The 23,286-nt window shown below is 42.8% G+C and overlaps 1 protein-coding gene across 1 annotated transcript in view; it reads right to left on the bottom strand.

Moving 5' to 3' along the window:
* The window catches only part of GRIA4 (glutamate ionotropic receptor AMPA type subunit 4), a 1,433,894-nt gene that overhangs the window by 1,275,761 nt on the left and 134,847 nt on the right, over positions 1 to 23,286 (bottom strand). The window lies entirely within an intron of this gene.

Below are 23,286 nucleotides of genomic sequence, written 5' to 3'. Positions count from 1 at the left end.
ACCCTATTTCTATCATGTTTTCATTATAAAAAATTAACACTGGAGGGGTGCATGGGTGGCTCAGTAGGTTAAGCTTCTGACTTTGACTCGGGTCATGATCTCACAGTCATGTCAGCTGTGTGCTGACAGCTCAGAGCCTGGGGCCTGCTTCGGATTCTGGGTCTCCCTCTCTCTGCCTCTCCCCCACTCACTCTCTGTCTCTCAAAAAATAAAGGTTAAAATAAATAAATACATACATACACACCTTAACACTGGGCAAGGCACTTTACTGGTATATGGTAAAGGAAGAAATGAATCCCCAACATCAGAGGAAGACACAATTCAGCCAAGCAAAGAATTTTTCCTTTTTCTGTCCATCTCTCCTTTAAAAGTGTAAATGGTACAAAGTTGTTTTTGTCTACTACTATGTACCTTCCTTGTGAAGCATATTTAATGGAAGATGAGACTGACTGGAAAAGGCGATCTACTCAACACCCATCAACACTGATTAGCCTGCTTAATTGGCACCTTCCTTCCCACAGAGAGTATTAAGTCTCATACAAAATGACTTATTATTTTCATTAAATACAGGTGATTATGTCTATAAACAGGCTTCCTCTCTGTTAATAAAAGGATATCAGAACTCCCAAGAACTCAAGGCCGCTACTTTTATTAAATGGAACTGACTGCAGTGATCTATTTATAGATTTATCCATGATTATAAATTGTTTAAAAGCTTTGTTCAAATCACAAAATCATGAAAGTAAGTCATCTCAAGATTCAGTTATACCTTGGAAAAAAATAATCATGCTGAAGACTGCACAATATTTGGAATGAAAATAATCACTAGGAATCATCTGCCTCTTACTGAACCAGAAAAATACTTTTTAAAATTTTTTTTAACATTTATTCATTTTTGAGAGACAGAGAGAAACAGAACATGAGCAAGGAAGGGGCAGAGAGAGGGAGACACAGACTCTGAAACAGGCTCCAGACTCCGAGCTGTCAGCATAGAGCCCGACACGGGGCTTGAACCCACAGACTGTGAGATCCTGACCTGAGCTGAAGTCAGACGCTCAACTGACTGAGCCACCCAGGTGCCCCGAAAAATATTTTTTTAACTCAAAAAATATTGAGCAATAGCATCCTCATATCATATTCCTTTCTCAACGGAATACTACACCATGTTGAACTTCTGTTAATTTTACAGAAAGATAGGCTGATGTGAAAAGACACTCGGGTGCTCGCATTGAGAGGAGATGAAGTTGCAATGACTTCTTGATAGTGAACTGGCACCCTCTTTCACAGTATTAAAAGGTATCATATATAGGAAAACAACATGTTTTGAATGATGGCGTTCCTCTTGTGAAACCACCAAAATAACATGAAGTAATGGATACGATTATATTTTCCACGTTTTTGCTTTGAAATTTGAAAATCCCGGGGCGCCTGGGTGGCTCAGTCGGTTAGGCATCTGGCTTCGGCTCAGGTCATGATCTCGCGGTCCGTGAGTTCAAGCCCCGCATCAGGCTCTGTGCTGACAGCTCAGAGCCTGAAGCCTGTTTCAGATTCTGTGTCTCCCTCTCTCTGACCCTCCCCCGTTCATGCTGTGTCTCTCCCTGTCTCAAAAATAAATAAACGTTAAAAAAAATTTTTTTAAAGAAATTTGAAAATCCCAAGTCATAAATGACTTGTAAATAATTAATCTGGAAATCTGTTCAGCTCCCACAGCACACACAAAAGAAATGTACCTTGTTTTGAAAGCAAAACATATTCTGAGGTTGGACAAAAGTCTAACCCCGTAAGCAGCCTCATGCATCACTGTGGGAAGCGTTACTCAGGGATGCATCACACAAATACATTGTTATCAAAACAGTGTTTATGAGATCTCCTTCGGCCCGGGTGTTCGTGTGCACAGGTTATTAAAAAGTCCAAGTGCCCAGCGGGCAAGTGGCTTAGTGAGCTGTGTCTGTTTTGCACGCTCCACAAATCACAGCAAGTCCACAAAGAAGTCAAGTGCTCACACCTGCACCCTGGGCCACGGCACAACAGACATGCTCTGGCTGGAGGCTCCCGTTTAGGCGACTGAATGACAAAGGTGGAGTTTACACAGTATGGAGACTGAACGGCCCTTTCCACAAAGGCTGAAACGCGTCACCCTCTCCCAGAGTCCAGGCGACAGCACGAGGAACTTGCGCTCAGCACCCTTGTGACAGAGTCTGCAGACGGACGGACACCTGTCCTCGTCAAGCGGCCTGGCAGCGAGCCTGACTCACACACTCATTGAGAGTATTTCGATGAAGGTCGCAAATATTTAGCTATCATTCATTTAGAGGTTAGCGGTATTCGCCTTTATTCATCTGGAGGAAATGATGAGCTGAATGGTACCTTAGTCAAGAGTTTCCTTCTTGTGCAATGTTGAAAAATGAGCAAGTCGAATAAGAGCAAAGAATCTGCCTACAGTGAGGAGATGGCAGAAAACTTAACCTGATTAAGTTCATCTAGACTCATCTGAGATTAATCTAAAACCTTAATGTGGGGCGAGATTCTGGGGTATTTATTCAGCAGTATTGAAGGCTTCTGGGCTCAGCCTCTGGCTTTTCTCTGGAGGCCCAGAGGACAGCTGTGAATTACTGCTTCACCATTCACCTCCTTTAAGTACAGGGCTCTTGTGATGGTATTTGAAATCCCACCAAAAACATGAGCGTGCCCGCTAGTTGGGATAGCTCTAAGAAAAAACCAGTGATGTGAATGTTACAGAAAGAGCACAGGACTGAAATCCAGTTACCTCAACTCACATGCCTACGAGCAAAAAGTAGATCCTCACAGAATTCCTACAGCAATGGTTCCAAACCATGCCACCACGTCGGGATCACCCAGAACACGCATGGAAACTAGCTATGTTCAGTCACCCTCCTCCCAGCAATTCTGCCCTAGGTCGCCTGGGGTTAGAACCACAGGAGCTAACACACCAGGAAAGCTCCCTATAGGAGAGGGCGCTGGCTCTGAGCTTCCCTGGGCACCGCCCAGGGGAACAGGTTCTCGACCTTACAGAACACGGCGCGCACCTCAATGCCCTCAGCCTCCATTCTCCTTTCCGCCTTCTCGCTTTTTGTTCAGAATACCTGAGAAATGTGGAATCCCATACAGTTTTGATCTTCCCTCATGATAACGTGCAATGATTTATGTACCTCAACAGTCTTCCCCGAAAGAGAGCCAATAGATTTTCTCATTGTTCTCTGCAGTATCTGAATCTCTAAGTACCGAGTGGCAACTTTGCAACAGTGAGTGGTAACGTTAGAGGCAAAATACCCTGCTTTTCTCTGATGCATGATCTCAGCGTTTAAATGCATCCACGTGGATGATTACACCTATTTCAGGTGGTCTGTCTTCATTTCTTAAGGTTTCCTTCTATAAACTTTGTACGCATGCTTCATTAAAATACCCTCTGTTACAATGATTTGCTATAAAATCCTATACTTTACCTCTGGGCTGAGTGGTTGACGGAAGAAGGCTCCAATCATTGGAGGGACCTCTGCTCACCACTAAGAAATATCTGAAGAAGGCAGAGACATCGGATTTACTGTGAGAATTTTCTCTGGTAGAATACAAGAGTAGGACTGCCAAGGAATTTTTCCTATCAGCATAACTACAGGAAATTGTATTGTCAGAATAGTTCTTATCCACTGGGAAATAAACTCTCAGAATGTTCACATACAGCCTAAACGAGAGGGCATTTCTATGTGTGTGGACATTCTGGGGAGTGCTATGTTTTCCAGGCATAGTGACTCTATTTTTATTAAAGGAATATCTAATGTTATCTTTGATAAAAAAAAAATCCTTCAGCATAAATGTAGTAACTGCCTTAAAATATTGGCTAATTCCAGTATCTGGGCTATCTCAAAGTTTTGATCCTTTGTCTTTCCTCTGGAGAAAATATGTTTTCTTATTCATAAGACAAGCCATTGTGAATTAGACCACGGACATAGTGAATTTTTATTGTACAAAACTCTAATTTTTTTTTATGTTTCCCCAAAGAGGGCTATTGATTCTTAAGCGGGCAGTTGATGGGGCTGACCGATAGCTGCACAAGCCGGTAGCCCTGTGCTGGACTCAGACTGCCCACCAGCTCTTATGGCCTCACTCAGCCGCTCCCTCCACAGCAGGTGCACAGTTCAAGATGCTGCGTAGAACTTGGGGCGTTCCACTCTGATGACATCCTTCCCGGGGCTGACCCCTAACATTTCTGTGACCATGGTTGCCTCAACACTTACTCTCGGGTTCCCCGAGTCAAGAAAACTAGAGGTTTCTCTGGGCGTTTCAGATGGTCACCTTGGTGCTAAGCGGAGCGTGCCCTCAGACTAGTGGCCGCAAAAGGAGTAAACTCACTGAGCATTTCTCTCTTTCAGATGCCAACTGCACTTCAGTTTCTGTCTGCATGTGTGGACTGTCCTGTGGCTCTGGGTAGTTTTATTTTTTCCCACTTTTTAAAAACTGAGATATAAATGATTTATAACATGGTACTAATTGTAGCCATACGTCATGATTTGACGCACATGTGCTCTGCAAAGTGATCGCTACAGGAAGTCAACCGGTGTCCCCACTCATAGCCACAACTTTTTCTTTCTCCTGATGAAAACTTACTCTCTTAACAATTTTTAAACATACAATATTCCCCCCCCCCCCCACTCCCAGATTTTACGGTAGTTTTCTGTGAGAAGTTTGGTTCCAATGGAGCTACCTTACCGTTTCTGGAAGCTTATAGTAAGGGTGTTGCTGGGCCAATTAATTGGCTAGCGAGAGGAGAGTCCAAGCATATAAAGAACTGAATTGGACCGAAATGAAATAAATTGAGTTTCAGCAGTCATATATCTCATTTGAGATCTTTTCAAAAGTTTCCCCATAAGAACTCTTGGGCAGTTTATCTGGGATTAATATTATCATGAATAGAAAACAAGCAATGGGATTTGGGACACTGTTATGGAGTAAAACTAATGATAAAATTCTTAGCCAAGACTGACCCTGTTAATAAGATGTATTCTTCTTTTTACCTTGGCATGCTTGTATACCAGGTTCACTTAAACCCTAGAAAGAAAAGGGCACCATCAGGCAGCTATTATGAGGTAAGAACACAACCATCACTATACTAGCAGGATTATTAATATACTATTAATACAATATTCTTAATATAGTCCTTATATTATAAGGATTCTGAGTCACTTGTATCTGAAATGGACATTTTCCTGTTTGCCTTATAAGTAAGGTAAATTATCTTTTAACTTAATGTTATACAAATCTTATGACCTTACTCTTCAAAAAGAAAGCTAGAATCTTTCAAGAATTAAAAGTAAAGCAGATATGTCTGCCCTATCAATAAATCCCATTGTCAGTATCTTCCTTAACACAATACTATTTTTTTTTAATCATACCCACAGAAAATACAGAAAATAAAATAAAACATTACTTAAAATGGATGGGAAACCAAAAAGAATTCTTAAAACTATTAGGATTTTTATCTGGCCTTTGGGGCTATCTAACAGGCTCGACCAAACACTGAGCTAGCATCTTTTCCCCCTGCTGTTTTCCTCCTTAGGAATGTTCTAGTTACTTATTTTTGAGTGAAAATATTTCCCACAAGGGAAATGCCTGCACACTTAGACCACTGATGAGGACCAGCTTGTCCGGTCTTCGAATATAAAGTCCCTCAGCTGCTTTCTGCCAGAAACTTCACCCAGTCCTTGCCAAACAACAAAATTACAAGACCATCAGCTCATAAGGAAGTTAGCAATTCTGGACTCTTTAGATAATAGAAGAGATGTTGTGGAACAACATTTCTTGGAACATGACTTCCTTTGGGACATCAATAATGGCTTGCATTATATCCAGCGTGTGGTAGGAACAGCACTTTGGTCCCCCGCAGTACGAGACCTTCTCATTCATGGAGAAAGAGTCCAAGTGCATTCACAGTCAGTTAGTGACCTAAGAGCCCCGTGAATTGAGAGACCATGGTAACAACGTCCAGATACAAGGATGCATTTGATGGTTTTCACTATATTCACTCGCTGCAAGGTATACAGTTAATCAAAAGTATGTTCTGGAACAAGAAAATTACAAGTCAGGTCTTGAGCCCTGTAAAGATTTTTCGGATAAAAGGGAAAGAGAAACAAACATTATTCTCTACTTGTTGTTCATTTAGAGGAATAAATAAAGGCCAAAAAAGAAAAAAAGAAATCCCAGAGTGGAAGACTGATTACTAAGAGAACTCTAAACGTACAAGAAGAGGCTACACGGTCAAGAAGAAAACATCGATGAATATTCTATGCTAAGAGGTTTTTTCTTTTAAGAAAGTAACAGCAGTATAAACTTGAGCCTTGAGATTGAGTTGAGAATGTCCTGTCTTTGGTTCTGTGTCAGTGAAGAAGGGTTATGCTCTAGTAACAAGTGACCCCAATATGTCAGCAGCTGACAGCGAAGGTTTATTTCTGGCATCTATTACGTGTCTATACTGTGCTGGCTGTAACTTTGTTCCACGTGATTTCTCCACGGAGCCCTGGCTGATGGGGCAGGTTCTATTTTGAACATTGCTAATTCTCACAACAGGGCAGAATGGGGAATCACATGCTGGGTCTTAGAGCTTCTGCTTAGAAATGACAGATGTTATTTCTGCCTAGATGTCATTGGCCCAAGCGTGTCACGTGGTCATGCCTGAGAGCCACAGGTGGGAAAGGACATTCTCTGTCACTGAGGAGCACCTCCAGGAGAAACCGTGAATATGGATGAATATAAAATAGGCCACATATATCTAGTAGCCTGTAATTTAAGATCCTTTTGCGATGATGCAGTGTACCATTTTTAGGAAAAAAAGAACTAAAGATACCAATATTGAGGATTGTTGTGAAGATAAACTATGATGAGTAGTAACTGTCTGGAATAGGAACTGAGGCTCACAGATTACAATAATGTTTTATGATTATTCTCTTCTACTTACCTATATTATGACCACATATTATCTGACAGACTTGGTTATAAAAACTCAGACAGAGGCAGCCTAAGACTTATTAGACTGTGTGGCTGGCAGACAGCACTGTTGTGAATTCAGTACCAAATCCAATGAAAATGCACATTTTTGACAATTAGACACTGTGAAAAAAATTTGCCTCAATATTTGTCCCTCAGAATGAAGCTTTTGGAGAGGAGGTTTATTTATTCACTGATTGATTCAATTTATTTATTGAGAAATAATTCATTCCCTGATGGGGAGAATTATGGAAAAGAATTGCGAAATTTAAGATAATCGTTATGGGAAGTTATTGTGATCATTCCTAAGGGTTGAATTTGATCACCGTTGGCCTCAAGAAAAGGGTTCCCAAAAAAGCCTACGGCAGTGGGAAGCAGTCCCGTAGAGCCCATGTTCCTCCAATTCCCTCCAAGTTTAACTAAGGGTCCAGTTATTGAACAAGCACCAGGAAACACGGCCTCCAACATTCAGGAACTCACATGACGTGGCCTGTGTTTGCCATCGCTGTTTCATCACTAAACAGAATGTTCTGCTAGATGCCCTGACAGTGGGTGCTAACTAGACTGAGTGTGCCTGGCTCACAATGACAGAGGACCCTGAAAGTAACACTGACGACTCTTCAAAGCATAACTTTCTGGCAACCTGTAACTGAACAAAATTCCACATTTCACTTTGTTAGGAGATGCGAGACACCGGCTACAGCTCTCTCTCCATCACCTTTTCCTGACTCTGTGGAAGACAGTCCATGAAATTTACACTGGAATGGCCAATCGTTCACTAAATAGGGAGGAGTCTCTTGTGTCAACTACCTATGGCTACAGGACAGAATGTGTTTGAAGTAGCCGGGGAAAAATCGTATACCAAGGGGTTTTAATTATAAATGAGCTACATAGCAATCCTGGACACATCAATTACTTGATGCCATAGTCATAATTTACGTTTCCATCGTGTATGGATTACTGAGTGAAAAAACATTTATGTGTCCCTGCATACATCAAGATTCGCTAGTGCATCTGACCAGTCACAGAGCGTGTGCAAAACTTCTAATCTTTTAGGTCCACGTCTAGAAGCTACTTATTCAGAAAACACACACACACATATGCACACACACGCACACACACACACCATAAACAAAACGATCTTTCAGAAACACCACATCTACAAAGGAGACAATCTTCCCTTTGAATTCTCAGCTATACCCTGCTATGTGTGTGTGGGTACAAATATATGTGTAGTGTGTGTACATGTTTATTTACTTTTACTTCTACTACCTGTAAGCTCATTGAAGACAGGAACTGTGTTTCTATGGGCACCAAGCGTGGCCCCCTGCATTTGTAAAGAAAAGCTTCATGAACTCTTATGGCTCAAAACTAGAAAACCTGGTTCTTTCCTTCCAGGGACAGGTGAATTCTTTTTTAAGTTTACTTACTTGAGAGAGAGAAAGTGAGAGAGAGAGAGAGAGAGAGAGAGAGAGAGAGGGAGAGAGAGAGAACGAGAACGAGAACACACAGCTGACGGGGAGGAGGGACAGAGAGAAAGAGGGAGAGAGAATCCCAAGCAGGCTCAGTGCTGTTAGCACAGAGCGCAACATGGGGCTCGATCCCACAAACCTCAAGATTGTGACCTGAGCCAAAACCATGAGTGGGACACATAACTAACTGACTGACTGAGCCACTTAGGTGCACTAAAATAACATTCTACAACAAATTTAGAAACATAAGATAGCTCATGGTAACAGTTATAATTACTCAAGATCAATTATGAGCTGATGCTACAAACAGTATCTTAGTTTATTAATATTTCGTAGCTGAGATTTGTGTTCTATTTTTCACTCAACCACTAATAATGTGAAAGACCCCAGAAAAGTCATCCTACTGTAAATAAAAGGGAGCATGCCTATGGTATGCAAGCCAGCTAGATTCTATTAAGTCCATGTGCATTGATTTGTTTAAACCTCACAACAACCATGATATATCCCACTTTTTATTTTCACTATCGCAATATGGAAACTGAGGTCAACCTAAGTTAAGTAACCTGCTCAAGTTCATAGAGCCAGGCTACATCAGAACTCACAGAGAGGCAGTCAGGCGTCAGACACCGTGCCCCTAATCACTACGATGTGCACCCTCAGTGAACTTAGCATTTTCATTTATCATGAGGATCCAGAAGGTCTCTTTCAGCTCTATAAAGTATGTAACTTCAGAATAATCACTGTAAACATGATGAGTAATCTACTTCTTAATTCATTTGCAAACGAGAATCAATGACTAGCACAAACCCAAACTCAAGAATAAGCATGACCTTCAGGATAAATAATCCACCAAAAAGCAAAAAGTCCTCAACAATACAGCATAGTCATAAAATGCAAATCCTTTCCATTTTCTACTATACTGGGGAAAAAAGGTCATGTCTCATATGGTCTAGCACAAGACAGGATTACTGAAAATAGAGGGAATAATCTAGACTTCTGGGGAACTGCATAATTCTAATATATGGTGATTCAATTACCTAATTAAGATTATTTCCACTTTTACTAATAGAATCAAAGATAGGCAAGAGAGTAATTTGTGCTAAATGCACACAATAACAGATTTTGATAGAGGAGAAAAATGAACTCAGGAGCCAATGCTAGGAAACATTTTGTTCTTACAAACTCTCAACTTCAGTAGAAATGACTGCTGTAGAAAGTCCTTGAAGAACGCTTTCAATAACTGTGAACTGTAATTTGCAGATTCAGCTGTGAGTGTGAACCATTAGCCTAATAAATAATCGTGAATGCGGTTTTTCCAGTGTTTTCCACCCCTGTCCACCTTTCCTGTTTAACTACATCCATGTTGGTTCACCAATCTAGCTCCTTCCTGTACTGTTATGAAAACTTCACCTTCTGACTCCATTCTGAGGGATATGTCCTTTCTAGAACTGCCAGAACGAATTTACAAAACTAGGGCCATCCTCAGAAAGTAAGAATTCATTCCCTGATGGTAAAAGCTTAACAACTACGACATGGCAAAATGGAATGTATCTTCTTCATTAGAGTCCACTTACTAATCTTTTTCATGAAAACTGTCAGAATTGCTTTTTATGGCTCCAAACTATAAAAACGTTTATGGAACTAAATGCTTTCACTGTAACTCAAAAGTCAGTAAGCAGGAAACACTTCTAGTGGCCACCGAGTTGCACTCAGAATTCTCCCCAAGTTACTCCCAAGGAGCCCGATTCCACCCGGCTTCCCCAGGTTCTCAGCCAAGCATATGCCATACTAGCACCCTCTACTAGCCCAGACACATGTGAGCAGAAAGCTCCTTTCTAGACTAACCAGAGAAAATCAGTTAAGTTTAAAAAACAAATTAACTGGGGCGCCTGGGTGGCTCAGTCAGTGAGCATCCGGCTTTGGCTCAGGTCATGATCTCACAGTTCATGAGTTCGAGCCCCGCATCGAGCTCTGTGCTGACAGCTCAGAGCCTGGAGCCTGGTTCGGATTCTGTGTCTCCCTCTCTCTCTGCTCCTCCCCCACTCACACTCTGTCTCCCTCTCAAAAGTGAATAAACATTTAAAAAAATAATTTAAAAAAACAGATTAAAAAAATTAATAAATTAACTAGAAACTTCGAGAATAAATAGAAAGCATAAGCAACATGACATTTCAAAATGAGAGCATCCAAATTAAAATTAAGGAGCTTCCTGGGCTCAAGGACTGTTGCTTAACAACGTCTCAAATAAGGCACAGCTAACGGGTTGACACTGTCCAAGGTCGGTGAGCATCTGCACCCCTCCACATCCCACTTGCCGGACTTCTCTGCAGGTGTGGGCTTGCGATATCTTCCAAAAGTCCCTCACTGGGTCTCTAAGCTCCTCACACTCAACTTCTGCCACTTCCTCCCATCATCCCTGTCATTCCAGTCAAACTGAACCACCCGGAATCCTCTGAAAGCTTCTTCAGGATCCTATACACAAAGAGTTTTCCCCACTTCCCCTGCATAATACGTAAACATCTTTTCCTGAGCACAGCCACTCCCATTTGCCATTCTGCCTCAGTTTACACACCCTTCTGGTCTTTGAGGATTCATGCCTCACCCTCTACTGACTCTTCAAGGATCACATTTTGGACACACAGGCACACACCCCAAACACAGGCCCCACGTAGCCCTGTCATCCGACGCCTTGTGCTTGTTCCTGTTTTAGCAGTGACCACAGAGATGAATTCAGATTGTCCCCCCACAAGAACACAGTGCCAATCTTCAGTAGGGATCCAGGAAAGGCGGCAAAATAGCTCAGGTAAGTGCATTACATGAAGGAGGGGAGGAAAACCCAAGAGTAAAAAAAGGTGCTCTCTCCTATTACAATAAACAGACAAGAAGGGAACCCATCATGGCAAATAGAGATCTGTGTGAATACACTGGGCCCACAGAGGCAATCCAGGGTGCTGGCTTGGCCTGAGGTCAGCTGACCAGCAGCCTCAACTGCAAATGTGACCTTGACTCCCTTTGCCAGGGAATGGAACAGATTCATAGGTTCAGGTATGAGGATGTGAACATCTTCCGGATATGAACATCATCTTTTTCTGACTCCCACAATCACCACTGGAGCACTAATAAAAAAATATTGTTATCAATTACCCACCAGGTTCTGTGGAAGCTTGTTGTTTACCAATGTTCGTTACTGTCTGATTGACTAAAGGGAATTTTCTTTATTTAGCACCACAATAGCTTAGAGTGAACGGATGTGCTGTTGGACTCTCACTTTACAGCTTCTACTCATCTTTTATTTTGTAGCCTGTGTTCAATAATTAATGAAGATGAAGTGATTAGTGATGAAGGGGAGTGTATGGCACGACTGTCCCCCAGAAGCTGGCAGGGAACCCGCCCCATTACTCCCTCCACATCTCCTCTGCCCGAAGCCCAAGACTGAAAGGAGAGAAGGTTTAAACAATGAGGAGCCTGCAGTAACCAGTAACCACACTCAACCGCGCACTCCTATGACCTCTGCGATTTCAGAAAATGAAGGGGACAGTGTTTGCCTGGACTTCTGAAAGGGGTGATCTTCAGTCTAGGAAAAGGGATCATGGGTGCCTGGGTGGCTCAATCAGTCGAGCTTCCGGCTTCGGCTCAGGTCACGATCTCACGGTCTGTGGGTTCGAGCCCTGCGTCAGGCTCTGTGCCAACAGCTCAGAGCCTGGAGCCTGTTTCAGATTCTGTGTCTCCCTCTCTCTGACCCTCCCCCCACTCATGCTCTGTCTCTCTGTCAAAAATAAACAATTTAAAAAAAAGAAAAAGAGATCAAATTGAGCCTATTAAGCTTAATACAGCGTATTAATTTTTAAGCAGCATATATAATAGCAAAGACGTTTTTAACCTAGGGTACCACTCATAGTTAGCTATTTCTAAGACTTATCTTCATTTGCACTTGCCCAAGTGCAGTAGACAGATGGGTGTAATTCCGGCAACAGCCTCCTGGCACTCTGTCTGCATCCCTGTCATCACAGGCGTGGGCCGAGTCAGGGCATCTTCCGGCAGCTTCCCCACCTCTTCCCAGATAACCTTTCACTGACCTCCATTTACTCAAGTCACCATTACCTACAGCTCTCCATTTCTTCCAAAGAACATAAACGCAGAGGCCCACGGGTCCTGGAAGCTCATAACTATTGAATCTCTGGTGTGCCTTCCACTTACTCTGCTCTGTTCACATCAGTTCTTTCTTTACCGGCTAACATCAGCTGACTTGTATTTCTAAGTAGACAATCAAACAAAAAGGCAGAAAAGAAGAGAGTTATTATTTCTATGAACATCAAGGAGGCTGCTTTGGAATGGTTCAATGAAGAGAAGACACTAAAAACTTGCTGGTAAATTTTACCTGGGTGAAAGAAATGTTAAAATTGGAGAAAAAGTAACTGAAAATAACATGGTATTCTTCTCTAAGATTACATAGGTAGGGAAACTGTCGAACATACATTTTAACTGGAATTAATACAAAACCAACAATGCTGATTACCAAAGAATACGTACTGTTTTAAAAAGCCGGATCTCTGCGCTAAAGAATTAGCACATTTACATGCAGGTAAATACATTAGGGTAAGTAGCTTCAGGGCCTCTGGGGGACTCAGTCTGTTAAGCTTCCGACTTCCGCTCAGGCCACGATCTCAAGGTTGTTGAGTTCAGTTTGTGAATTTGAACCCCGCGTCCAACTCTGTGCTGACAGCTCAGAGCCTGGAGCCTGCTTCAGATTCTCTGTCTCTCTCTCTCTCTCTCTCTCTCTCTGTCTCTCTCTCTGTCTCTCTCTCTGTCTCTCTGCCCCTCCCCCACTCGTGCTCTTTCTCACAAACATTAAAAAAAAAGGTAAGTAGCTTTTAACTATATATATGTACGTATGTATGTATGTACATATATATATAGTTAAAAGCTACTTATCTTTTTCATATACATATACATATACGTACACATATATACACATGTATATGTATATATGAAGACCTTTTCTTTAATAACTTTTTTATACATATTCCTTTTTTTAAGTTTGTTTATTTCACTTATTTTGAGACAGACAGAAACAGCATGAGTAGAGGCACGTGGGAGGTGGGGGGGGGGGGAACCAGAAAGAGAAAGAATCCCAAGTAGGCTCCATGCTCAGCATGAGGCCCAAAGCAGGACTTAATCCCCCAACTGGGAGGTTGTGACCAGACATGAAACAAAGAGTCAGATGCTTAACCGGCTGAGCCACCCAGGCACGCCTCTTTAACAAGGTTCTGGATTAACAGGCTAATTTCTGGCTCCAATAAAAGGAGCAGCCTATGTTAGACTTACATATAGATATATTGGAAGTCCATAGCTACCCAGGACTCCATATTTCCTACATTCCCAATGATCCCATCTTGTGCTAGAGCACATCAGACACCATCTTTTTTTCCAATGTATCAGAAAAATGACAAATGTATGCATATATGGCAAGGACTTGTGTTCTAACCGTGGGTAGGATATGTTACTTGTAAGTAGTATTATTGACTCTCCTTTCCTGAGGAAGGATTAGCACTAACTTCATTTTATTTTCTTGTAGAGAATAATGTTTTTATTTTTTTAATTTTTTTATTTTTAAATTTACATCCAAATTAGTTAGCGTAATGTGCAACAATGATTTCAGGAGATTCCTTAATGCCCCTTACCCATTTAGCCCATCCCCCCCTCCCACACTCCCTCCAGCAACCCTCTGTTTGTTCTCCATATCTAAGAGTCTCTTATGTTTTGTCCCCCTCCCCGTTTTTATATTATTTTTGCTTCCCTTCCCTTATGTTTATCTGTTTTGTATCTGCAAGTCCTCATATGAGCGAAGTCATATGGTATTTGTCTTTCTCTAATTTCGCTTAGCATAATACCCTCCAGTTCCATCCACATAGTTGCAAATGGCAAGATTTCATTCTTTTTGATTGCTGAATAATACTCAATTGTATATATATGTATATATATATACACATACATACATACATATATATATATATATATATATATATATATATATATATATATATACACACCCCACATCTTCTTTAGGCATTCATCCATCGATGGACATTTGGACACTTTCCATACTTTGGCTATTGTTGATAGTGCTGCTAGAAACATAGGGGTGCATGTGTCCCTTCGAAGCAGCATACCTGTATCCCTTGGATAAATACCTAGTAGTGCAATTGCTGGGTCATAGAGTAGCTCTATCTTTAATTTTTTGAGGAAACTCCATCCTGTTTTCCAGTGTGGCTGCACCAGAGCACTAACTTCGTTTTTGTCTAAACGTGACCTCTGACTTCAATGAAAATAGGGTACCTCTTTTCCTCTGAGGGTAAATACTGCAGAAAGAATTTAAGATCTTAGCGAATTATTATAAGCAGCGTTTGAAGCCAAATTTCTAAAAAGAAGGGCGAATGTTTTTCCATGTGTAGCCTTTGTTCTTTCTGTTACAATTGCTAGAAATAGTCACCATCACAATGAGACATAATTGGATGATTATGCTTTCCAGATTTATTAAAACCCTCCCCAGCTTGTCTTAAAGATCAATGTGGTCTGCAAAATACAAATTTCAAGCCATCGTTTTAAATGTCAAGCTGCCAGTTTTCCCAAGCGAGCTGAATGATTAGTTATACTAGATGCCAGATACGAGATTTTCCTCTCCAGAAACCACTCCACAGCTTACTCTGTAGGACACAAGAATGCTCTCTCCTGGGAGCACACCGCAAGCCTAAAAGCTGAAGGCTGGATCTATTTTTCCTGAGGAGCATGTAGGAAAGCCAAAGCTCTTTTCCTTTTCCCCAAGTCCTCTCCAAATTCCGAGACACAAAATAGAAAAACAAAACCACAGGGGAAAAAAAACTTTGATTATGCTTGTCATGTTCCCATGACTTTGGTATGATCTATACAGTGTTTTTCTGGTGCGGACATCACCCTAAAAACGTTCTGAGGGAAATAATATGAAATATTAAATATAATAATACCAAAGGGTGAAAAGTTCTGAAGAAAGAACTTTCTGGAGAATGCAATGTAAACGGCAAAGGCGAAAACAGGAATCCTGTATGTAAACAGCAGTGTCCACAAGTCCATGAGCTACTCCAAGTGTTCCCTGAACTCCACAAGGCTGTTCTGCGATAGGAGAGGAAGGGAAGGTGGTGCAGGAAGGTGTCCACCTGCTTTGGAGCAGAAGGAAAGGAGGTCATTTTCTGCAGAAGAACTTCATCCACTGGGCCACAGAACACGTACAACGTGCCGGGCACAGTGACGGGTGCTGAGGAATCGTACTCACGTCCCAAAGCTGTCACAACCAGCATCACCAACTGACGGGCTGACATGACAGACATGTATTTTCCCACAGTTCTGGAGACCAAGAGTCCAAGATCAAGATGCTGACAGGGGTCCTCCAGGGCCCCTGGGGAAGGACGTGTCCAGGGCCACCGTGGAAGGACGTGACCCAGGGCCACCATGGAAGGACATGTCCCGGGACCACCATGGGAGGATGTGTTCCAGGACACTCCCGGGCTTACACATGACCCTCTGGCTGCATCTCCAGGACGTCACTCTGTGTGCGCACCTGTGCTGTGTCCTTGTGTCCCTATCTCCTCTTCTTGGAAAGACATTGATCAGACTGCATCAGAGCCCATGCTCTGAGCGTGGTGCCACCTTCCTCATGCCTTCAGGGGCCCCGTCTACAGCAGACTCCCTTCTGAAGTTCCAGGGGTCAGGGCTTCAACACGGGGCTCTGGTGGTGTGAGGGCATGATCCAGCCCACAATGGGGGTGAAATACACCAAAGTCCTATTCGCACCCTCAAATCACAGGAAGGAGAGCTTCAGCTCTAGCTATAACCTGTATGAGGACAGTAGTGTAAAATGGACTACATGAGTAAGGAGCCCATAGAGATGTTTGTTAAATAAAAACAAAAGTGTGTCAAACAGAATTACTCCGAAACTGATAATCTGTGTTAGCTGTCTTCTTCTTCTTCTTCTACGACGGGTGTCAAGGTCTGTTGCCCCAAAACTGACAGAGGCTGGAATGCCCTGGTGGACCCACAGTGGCCACGTGTGCAAATTCCAGCAGGTGGAATTTACAGGTCATGTTAGAGATGACCTGATGAGAGGAGCCATGGTATTGCTTACTGGAAACACCATGCTTTCTTTACCTCTTTCGTGTGAGGTACGTTGGCAAACGCTGATGAGCTCTAAGACTCAAGTCCAGGGCAAATAATCCGAGCACTAGACAACTCACTCACCAAAGTATTCATGTGCCTCTGAAAATGCTTTTCATTTAGAATGGTCTTCCCAAGGTGATCACCTCAGATCGATGATGACAGAAACATTTCATTGATTTGGATGGGACCTGATGGATTCCTCAGAAGTTCAATCTTTTAAACGAATAAATACACAGATACACCAGTCTAGAGATCACTGTTATTAAAATAACTGCCATTTCCTCATTTACACGGACCTTACGTGACGTGTTATCCTGGTGCTTTTGCTTGAACAGATTCAGATCTTCAGTTCTCTCCTTCCCGCAGTTCACCTACGATTCATTCTCGTGCACCCCATGGGGGCATTCAGCAAGTTAAGTGTGACCTCTGCCATCATACTTTCTCTGCCCGCCTCCCATCCAGGAGAGACAAGTGGGAGGTGGGAAGAAGCTTCCAGGACTGGCTGGAGGCGGACTCATGGCTCGGCTTTGCCACTTGTTGCCTGTGGACCGCTGGGCTCGTCTCCGTTTTCCTTTGTGAGGCGGGGGAGCCGACACCGCACACAATTACTGTGACCACTGAACGACCCTGTACTTCGGAACGTGCCTCGTGCGACCGCATGCAAGAGAAAGGTGAGGCATGCTGACCGCCTTGCGGGTCAAGGCCGGGTAAACAGCACGTCTGAAACCTCCCGATTTGGTGATCTGGTCTTCACATTGACAGTTAACCCTTATTAACAAAACCTGATAAAATGCAGGGAAGGAGCGCCTATTAAAAAAGGTTGAGAAATCGCGACTGCTTACTTCTTCCCCAGGATAAACACTAGCAGAAACTGTAAAATCTTTGTTCTTCCCCTTCTAGAAGACCCCTCCTAAACGGAACCAGGGTATATTCCTGTTCATCCATGCACACACACACACACACACACACACACACACACACACACACCCCTCCGTGGGATCCAAAGAGCTGGCTCTCCCACAGTCAGCGGGCAGGGCTGACCTGGCGCCGAGGTGAGGACACACGTGGCATCTCACTCCTTTCCCCACACACACGACGTTCAAGCAGACATTCACATGTGGATCGAGGTGCCATGAATAAACCATGTACGCCCTTTACTTCCTGTGTGTTTCTTACGATTCATTAAATGGGAAAGCCAAACACTGGGGCCAGCCGCGACTACGCGCAAGGCCTCCCTCGCGACAAGTGGCACGCAGCCTGGTGCTCTGCCAAATGTGTCATTTATACATATGCACCAGGACCAGGGTCAGCTGCACACAATAAATGACGTCTTAAATGAGCTAATGTGTATTGACTGCCTTTGGGAAGCATCGCCAAGCCGTTCTTCATTAAGTGCTCTTCCCCTGAGCGGTGTGGCCAAAAGGGGGCTGAACAAAACCGATCTCTTACGTAACCTGCCTCATTCTGATGGAGGTTGGCAACATGTCACACAGGGTACCTGGCAAGTTCCCAGGCCGTCTGCCTTGTTCACTAACAGCCAGATTTGTATGATGTTATCTGCTGACACCACCCCCTAAATCAGATACCTTCAGGAAATTACGTATGTCGAGCACAAAATTCCAAGCAACCTTCCTGCTGCAATCTTTGACCGTTTTGACTGTTTTAATATGAACGCTAACGATACAATCATTTGGCTTATAAAACTCATTCACACTATCACCGAGTGATTTGCCCCCTTATCCTGATATGATCTGCTGATTAGAGACGAGAGGACCTCCAACACCGTACGAAGCGTCAAGCCCAGCCGTGGAGGCACAATCACTACCACCGTAGGCAACGTTCCTAACAGTGCTCCACACAATCTGGAAGACTCTTGAGCATTCGGAAGAAAGTTGAGTAACAGCAGCCTCAGACGGGCCGGCTGTGTGTCTGGCTGCTGAGAAACACACTTAGCGAGCTCCACTCAGCTGCCCTTCAAGTCCAGGGCTGAAGAGAATATTCCAGGCCTCAGCCCCCAATATTACCAGCACTTATTTACTTAAGAATCTCTTTAGTGCATGCGAACTTCCTTACATAGCATCAATTTTCTGGTAACCACAAATAAGTACGCATATACTACAGGGTATTAAGGAAATGATTACTTTTGAGGGTGGGCAAAGCATTAAGAATGTGTTATCATAGGGGGAACCTGGGTGACTCAGTCAGTCGGTTGAGCATCCGACTTTACCACAGGTCATGATCTCACGATTCATGAGTCCAAGCCCCGTGTCAGGCTCTGTGCTGACAGCTCGGAGCCTGGAGCCTGCTTCAGGTTCTGTGTTTCCCTCTCTCTCTCTGCCCCTCCCCTGCTTGCACTCTGTCTACCTCTCTCAAAATAAAAAAACACGTAACTTTTTTTTTTTTAAAGAACGTGTTATCACAGATAAAATAGAAATTATCCAAAAGTGTATTAATCCCAAACTTCCATGTACATACTACTCACAAACAGTATAATGATAATAATATGTAATAATAGTGAAATTTCTGGATACTCAACTTTATAGTGTAGAATACATTCATTCTTCATTATAGATGTGAAATAAAGCAAATGCTACCTTAGAAAATAGACTCTATTATTTCCATAAATATGAGTTTTTGAAACTCTTTCAATTTCTTATGACTCCTCAAAATATTCCAGAAGATATACAATTGTACAGAAATATTTATATGGGTGTTTGGTCATTTATTGGCTTTCCCACTCATTTTCCTACAGATGTTTGAGAATAAAGGAATGTGATAGTGATTAAAATATTAACTCCAGCCAATATTTGTTGAACATTTCCTTTGTTCCATGAACTATTCTAATGGCTTGATTATATTTACTGGTTTAGTTACAGTTTTCAAACATTTGAAATGTAAGAAAGTTGATGCTTAGAACCACTCTCTACCAAAAAAAAAAAAAAATGTACCAATTTCTTTAGGAGAGATGGAAGGAGGAGCTCCTTGAAGGACTACAGTCTCGAGAGAAGACGAAACACGTACACTCCTGTAATTAATACCTACACACGCAGGTATGTTGTCACAAGCACACTATTGTCACTACTACTGAAGCCATGTGGACGTAAAAGTGAACATGGCCCCCAATCTGGGACACGTGTGTCCTGTTGAGGGAAATGGATGCTATCTGAGATTTCAGTTTTCCAACACTGAGGCTACTCACCTCTCTTGTTAGCAACTTCCACCTGCGTTTCCTAAAGTGAATTTAGGGTTTGGCTGGAATCCTTCAGGTCAACCATTGTCTTCATAACTCAAGTATTTATGTTAATGATACTTTGGCCCTGCTGACTTCCTTGATCCCAATGAGGACCCATACGCCTTACTCCCTGGGTCAACAGGACGACATCTAGGACCTCACCATCCAATCATGTTGTGCGACTTGTAAGGTCTACAAGCCTGTTGTCAGCGTTTCATACCATGGCGCCCTCAATATCCACCTCCTGTATAACCCCTTACCCACTCACCTGGCACAACAGGGATTCCTGCGCTTATACATGTGCGTCTCCACTGGACATTCCCTGCTGTGCGTGACTGCCAGTTCCTAAGTGCCTACTAGGTATTTTCACCGGGATAATCCATGGCCCTTTCAGGTATTTAAAAGTTAACTCAACCCCCCTCCAAATCAGAAGCTTTATTTCAAAACTCTCCATTTAAGTGTCTTCCATCTTTACCAGCCACCTTGGAATATTCTGATAGCTCCTGTTCCGCGGGTTCACTGCCTCCTTCGTAATAACCCTGGCGTCTTTACCGCTGGCTGGGCTGGAGCACCGCTGTCTGAGTTCAATATCACTCTGTCTGACTGATGTCATTAACATTCTGACTGGTCTCTGGTTGCACCCTCTGCAATCTATTCGGCACTCTGTTGCCAGTTTAATCTTCTTAATATACTTTTCTACTGCAGAAAACCTTCAGCGACCTTCTCCTCGCGCCAGACTGATTCACTCCCTTCTCTTCATCATATCATGCACTCTGTGCATATCTATGTCAAGGGTGACACCTTTTCACTCTCCTGAAATGCCCTTTCCTCTTCTCCTCCTTCTGCACTTATCTGGTTCCTCAACCGAGGTCCCTTTCCTACAGGAGACTTGCCACATTCCTCTCAGACCTCACCCAACTTTCTTTTCTTTAATCTACTGCTGGTGTCGGTATGATGCACACGCTCGGTGTGCCTTATACTCATGAGAGCAGAGGCTGAAGGGCTCTCACGTCTGTTAGTACCCACTACTGAATGCCAGAGCTGGGGTGACAACAAGCACTTTGTTTTCATGATTCCATAGAATGTGCTTATTTAATATTCAGTGAATTCCTTTGGGGCTCAAGGATATATTAACTTGTGTTATGGACTGAATTCTGTCTCCCCAAAACCCTCGTGATAAAGGTGGAATCCCAGGACCTGAGTATAAGACGATTTAGAGAGAGGGCCTTTAAAAAGGTAATGAAGGTGACATGACATCATAAGGCTGGGCCCTAATCCAACCTGAACAACAACAAGAGACGAGGACACAGACAACATACACAGCCTGAAGGGCCACCATGTGAGGACCCAGGGGAAGGTGACCATCTGCAAGACAAGGACAGAGGCCAAAGAACCAAACCAACCCTGTATACACCTTCATCTCAGAATCCTGGCAAAGGGAAATGCTGGTCTTAATGCCACTTTGTCTACACTACCTGTTCTAGAAACCACAGCACAGTAATGCACTCTGCGTAATTATTTCTATTTGGTATTTATCTGAGGGTCTATGAAACCATTTCCCATTTTCTGTTACAATCCACTCAAATGTTAACATAAATATAAATATCAATATAACATATTGTTGCCAATCCAACACTGAAGAAAAGTAAATAACCTCTAATTTGGTGGGCACATATCATGCTTTTCAAAGAATAACTAAATTCAGGTAATTTTACATCCAAATGACCCTGAAAATCAGCATCTAAAGTGAAAGAGAAACCTATCTGCCATTTTGATTCCATGTCATGAAATTCTGCTTGGTATTATATTTAATTCCGTTCCCCTTAGAAGCAACAATGAAGTTACTTTGGTCCTTTACACTGCTTTGAATTTAAATGCCCCTCAGCTGCCATGAACACTTAGCAAAAATCTAATACTCCTTTCCTGGGATTATTCAAAATCTAGACTAGACAGAGCAGAAATTGTCTGACTGATGGTCCACTTTCTTTCTCAAATAAAGAGTGATTTTCCCAGTCACTGTATAGATTTTAATGTGCAAAGATATTTTGTTTTCTTCCCAAGGCTATAACTACTGCTCTGAGGATTTGTATAAATACCCAAAACGTCAAGTCTAATTTTAGCAGAGGCACAATATACCCACTACTGGGGCTGACACCCAGGCTGACCCATTCTCAGGATAAGCAACCGTGAATTAGTCATTTTAAATCTAAGGTCTTAAAATCCGTTGGACTTCAATTCATCTTTTCTCTACAAAAGTTAGTTATTATCTTTTAAAATGGGAAATTTAGCCATTTTTATGATTGTAAATATAAATTTAAAACTATGCTCCTAAAATGAACTTCACTTTGATGAGAATGTAAAAAACACTGAATGTAAAGTTAGCCCCTCTTTGGTCTATTTACAGACCTGCGTTCTCATCTCCAATCTTACAGAAAGAAGCTTACAAGGATTCCAAAGTGTCACAGGTTGGATTTCCTGAGAACAAAATCCCTGAGACAGAACTTGTGTGCAGGAAGCTGTCTGGATGGGACCTTCTGGAGCAGCCAAGAAAGCAGGACACAGCAGAGGCAGGAGCTGAGCAGAGCTGTGGCCCCAGCAGTGGCCTTCCTGGAATCTGTGGAAACGTCTAGAGCTGGGAAGGCCTTGCTCTTACAAACTGGGGAAGAAGAGCAGGGCCTGCACCTCCACGTGGTTCAGACACTGGATGGTGGCACCTGGAGAGCAGGGCACGACCCTGGGAGCGGAGACTCCCTTCAGCAGAAGGCAGTCCTGGGGACGGGCTCTACTGAGACCTGTCACCTGCCTGCATCTCCAGCAACTGGGAGAGAACGAATACCTAGGCCTGAAGCTGGTGAGGCATGGTGCAGACAGACCACAGGGTCCACTACAGAAGGACAGGACTTCAACACGCTGGCCAAGTGTTTGCAGGCCAGTAATTCTAACATTTATCAGACTCGATTTCTTTCATTCATTCATTCATTCATTCATTCATTCATTCATTCATTTGAAAGAGACCACACACAGCAGAGAGGGAAAATCCCAAGCAGGCTCTACTCTCAGCACAGAGCCCGACATGGGGCTTGAACACACAAACTGTGACATCATGACCTGAGCCGAAACCAAGAGTCAGATACTTAAGTGACTGAGCCACCCAGGTGCCCCTCCATTTCTCTCTAACTGGGACAATTAATACCTTTCAGGCTTTCTCAAAATGATTTTTTAAAGCCAGTATCAATGCAAATTCTTTGGGGCATAAAGAATCAGAGCCAAAATGTATCTTAGAAACAACCCAAGTCCAAGTGTCTATTATAGCGAAAGAAGTGAAGCCTAATACAGAGACATATACTACTGTGTACCTGACACAATTCTAGCATTTCTCGTTTATGACCTCATTTAACT

Source organism: Felis catus, chromosome D1 (assembly GCF_018350175.1).
Source record: "Felis catus isolate Fca126 chromosome D1, F.catus_Fca126_mat1.0, whole genome shotgun sequence".
NCBI lineage: Eukaryota > Metazoa > Chordata > Mammalia > Carnivora > Felidae > Felis > Felis catus.
Note: the sequence above shows the minus strand (reverse complement) of the source record. Positions and strands in the feature narration are given on the sequence as shown.